A 4,860-nucleotide genomic window follows, 5' to 3' on the forward strand; every position below is an offset into this window, starting at 1 on the left:
TGGCTCTCCTCAGACCATTTTTAAGCTCCTTCCTTGCCTGCCTGTAATCCTGTAGAGCTGAGCTTGACTCTAGCTTCATTCACCTTATGTAAGCTACCTTTTTCCACCGTTCTCGTCATCCAAGGTTCCTTTATCTTACCCCTTCTTGCCTGTCTCAGAGGGACATATTTATTCATCACTTGCAACAACTTTTCCTTAAACAGTCTCCACATGTCTATAGTGCCTTTACCATGGAACAACTGCTCCCAATCCATGCTTCCTAACTCATGTCTAATCGCATCATAGTTTCCTCTTCCCCAATTAAATATCCTCCCATTTTGCATGATCTGAGACGTCACGGACCCTGGCACCACATAAGCCTTCTGCTTCCTCTTGACAAGAGATTCAACTTCTTTAGTAAACCATGGTTCCCTTGCTTGATCACTTCCTCCCTATCTGAGAGGTACACACTTATGAAGGTAATGCAGTAGCTGTTCTTTGAGTCTCTCTCATTCCTACAGAACCTCCTAATTGTGGAGTTCTCAATGACTTAATGCTCTACTCCTCTCCCCTCTTCCCTTCTGAGCAACAGGGATAGATTCTGTGCCGACCTGTATCCCATATGGCTTACCCCTGGTAAGTCCCCCTCCCGCTCCAACATATACTTGCTGTTGAGGGGAATGCCCACAGGGGCACTGACTGCTTCTTACCCCCTCCAGCAATCACCCAAGTATCTTCATTTCTAGGAGCGACCACCTCCCTGTAACTTTTATCTGTAACTGTTTCTGCCTCCCGAATGATTCTGAGTTCATCCACTTCCAGCTCCAGTCCTCTAACACAGTCTCCAACAAGCTGGAGTTGGCTGCACTTCCTGCAGGTGTACTTAGCTGGGACACTAATGGTTTCCCTCACCTCAAATATCCCACAGGAGCAACATTGCACTGCCTATGCTGCCAGTCCCACTAACTTCCCTTACTAAGGGAAATGAAAGAGAATGAAAGAGAAACAAAAGCTTACCTGACTTCCTTCTAGTAGTGTAAGGTTAGAGGAGGTGGGTGGGTGGGAGGCCCGAGAGCTGTAGGGTCTTGGGTTTAGCAAACCCGTGTACCTGTTGGGGGAAAAGAAGTCCCAGAAGCCTCTGCACTCTGGTAAGTTTTTAAATGAAGAATTTATGTTCTCGACAGACCCCTAATTTCCGCTCTTGCCGATCCTGCTGCAGAAATGAAGGCCACTGCTCCCACGAGGTAAGTTTTTAAATGAAGAATTTAGTTTCCCGACAGCCCCCTGGTTTATGCTCTCACCTGTCCCACTGCAGAATGGGATGGGCCCCTCTTTGAATGCCACGTTCCTCTTCAGTACCTACAAGGCACTGCGCACCAGCTATGCTTCTGTTACATCGACGGCTGCATCGGTGTAGAATCCTGTACTGGAGCTGAACTGGAGCAGTTCATTGACTTAGCCCACGACTTCCACCCGTTCTCAAATTCACTTGGTCCACCTTGGACACTTCCCTCCCTTTTCTTGACCTCTCTGTTTCCATCTCTGGTGACAGTCTCCAAACGGACATTTCCTATAAACCCACAGACTCTCACAACTGCCTGAACTACACCTCCTCTCACCAAGTATCCTGCAAGAACTCCATCCCATTCTCCCAATTCCTCTGCCTCTGCCATATCTGCTCGGATGAGGAGACATTCCACTCCCAAGCATGCCAGATGTCCACCGATTTTGAACAATGTGCTTTTTCCCCAACTGTCATTCAGACACTCCTTCACCTCACCACTCCCATTCCCATTCCACTTCTCGAAAACCCTTCCTCCAAACGCAATAAAGACAGAGTCCCCCTTGTCCTCACCTACTACTCCACCAGTCTCCGCATTCAACGCATCATCCTTAAATGCCAATTCCAACTAGACCCTATCACCAAGGACACCTTCCTCTCCCTGCCTCCCTCTGCCTTCTGCAAAGACCTTTCCCTTGGTTTGCATCAGTCTCCCCACCACCCCCTCCAAACCCCCAGGTACCTTCACCCCAGAAAAGATGCAAAAGCTGCTGGCACACCACCCTCCTCACCTCCACCCAGGGCCCTAAACAGTCCTTCCAGGTGACAGAGGTTCACCTGCCTCTCCTCCAACCTAATTTACTGAATCCAGTGCTCCCGTTGTAGTCTTCTCTACATTGGGGAGATCAAAAGTAAACTAAGCGAACGTTTCGCCGAACATCTCAGCCGAGCCCAAAGAGGCCAACTGAACCTCCCAGTCACCGCCCATTTTAATTCGCCTTCCCACTCCCTTTCTGACATGACCATCCTTGGCCTCTTCTATTGCCAAAACAAACCACAGCGCAAATTGGAGGAACAACACCTCATCTTCCGCCCGGAGGACTCAACATTCAATTCTCCAATTTCAAATAACCTCCCTTCCCATTCTCCCGACTCCCTTTCCAGCCCCTTCCCTCTCCCTTTCTGTGGGAAAAGATCTGCCACCCTGCCTACCCAGTATGCCCACACAGAACATAGGAAATCAAACTTGGCCAAACTATACCAGAGACACCCAGAATGCCTCAGCATTGACCAAACAGACTGACAAGTGAATCCAGACAGAACTGTAGTCAATTGCAGACAAGAGAATATACTTCCTAAAACACACTAGTAATAAGCTTCCTGGACCCGGTCAACACAGCTGTCTGAAAGCCTGGAGGGCAGTCTGATAACACAGTGATACCAAAGCCACACAAAGGACAGGTCAGATGGAGAGACACCAGAGGACCTCGGTCACAGGACAGGAACAATGGAAGCACCTTATGGTTTTAAAAGAGACATTCTCACCTACCTTCAAAGAGAGCTGGAATCTCCTGATAACATCAAGAACTCATTGATACTGTCAGGATGTTACATTGTATCAACAATCAGGACATTCTTCCGAGAACTGTTTTCAATTATCACCATTGTAACTAGATTGCTAAATTTCCAAATACATTGTCTCTTTCCCCATTTTAATTAACTTCATTGTACAAGATTCCTATAAACCTCGCTTGATTCTCAGCTCTGGGAAGAGAATTTCCACACTGTAAGTAATCTAATCTAAAAAGTAATCTTAATGGAATGGAGTGCAAAGTCCTAACTTTATTGCACTGGGAGCCAGCATTTAAGTGGGAGGCACGGTGACAGTGGTTAGCACTGCTGCCTCACAGCGCCAGAGACCCGGATTCATTTCCCGCCTCAGGCGACTGACTGTGTGGAGTTTGCATGTTCTTCCCGTGTCTGCGTGGGTTTCCTCCGGGTGCTCCGGTTTCCTCCCACAGTCCAAAGATGTGCAGGTCAGGTGAATTGGCCATGCTAAGTTGCCCGTAGTGTTAGGTAAGGGGTAAATGTAGGGGTATGGGTGGGTTACGCTTCGGCGGGTTGGTGTGGACTTGTTGGGCTGAAGGGCCTGTTTCCACACTGTAATGTAATCTAATCTAATCTAAAAAATTCTCGGCTCCCTGGACAGACTGTCCATGCTGTTTCAGCTCAGTCAATTTCTCTTCTGCAATATCGCGTAGTAATAAACTGTTAATTTCACTTTGATCTGTGTTTTGTGATCTTTAATTTATTGGGCTAATTTCTCGACACTTTCATTCTTCTCAGCCACCTGTTGGATTCACCCCTCTATCGACCAACCAGGGTGTGCCCTCTACCCGTGAGGAGAAAGTGAGAACTGCAGATGCTGGAGATCAGAGCTGAAAAATGTGTTGCTGGAAAAGCGCAGCAGGTCAGGCAGCATCCAAGGTGCAGGAGAATCGACATTTCGGGCATAAGCCCTTCTTCCTGAAACTGAGATATGTGCATAAAGAACTTGCTGCACATATCTCCCTTAAACTTTTCTCCACTTACTTTGAACTCGTGACCCCGAGTAATTGAATACCCCACTCTGGAAAAATGCTTCTTGCTATTCACCCTGTCTATGCCTCTCATGATTTTGCAGACCTCAGTCAGGTCCCCCATCAACCTCCATCTTTCTAATGAAAATAATCCTGATCTACTCAACCTCTCTTCATAGCGAGCACCCTCCATACCAGGCAACATCCTGGTGAACATCCTTTGCACCCTCTCCAAAGCATTCACATTCTTTTGGTTATGTGGCGACCAGAACTGTATTCCAAACATGGCCGAACCAAAGTCCTAAACAACTGCAACATGGCTGCTAACTCTTGTACTGAATATCCATCCGATGAAGGAAAGCATGCTGTATGCCTTCTTTCCAGTATCCTAGCTAGGAAGACTTTATGTTTCTGTTGGTGGTGGGGTGCCAACTTCTTTTTCTCAATCATTTACCTTAGAGTTGCGCAGCAACATATTGTGAATGGCACTCTGTGGCTTTCAGCATTTGACCTGATGCGCAACTGAGATTCACAAATAACACAATGGTGTGAACTGCAGAATGTTCCAGCAATGGTGAGTAATTCCACTATTGCTGAATGTAATATAGTTTGAGCACAGTGTGATTGTGGCATGATGTAAACAGTTGTGAGGGGAGTTTGAGGAGATAGGGGAAGTACGAAATGAATATTTTTTATTAGTATTCACACTGGAAAAAGACAATGTTGTCAATGAAACTACTGAGATACAGGCTACTAGAATAATTTCTGACTGTCTACTCTATCTATTCCTCTGATCATCTTATAAACCTCTATCAAGTCACCCCTCATCCTTCGCCGTTCCAACGAGAAAAGGCCGAGAACTCTCAACCTATCCTCGTATGACTTCCTCTCCATTCCAGGCAACATCCTGGTAAATCTTCTCTGCACCCTCTCCAAAGCTTCCACATCTTTCCTAAAGTGAGGCGACCAGAACTCCACACAGTACTCCAAATGTGGCCTAACCAAAGTCCTGCACAGCTG

This window comes from Chiloscyllium plagiosum, chromosome 21, assembly GCF_004010195.1.
Source record: "Chiloscyllium plagiosum isolate BGI_BamShark_2017 chromosome 21, ASM401019v2, whole genome shotgun sequence".
In the NCBI taxonomy this organism is placed as follows: Eukaryota; Metazoa; Chordata; class Chondrichthyes; order Orectolobiformes; family Hemiscylliidae; genus Chiloscyllium; species Chiloscyllium plagiosum.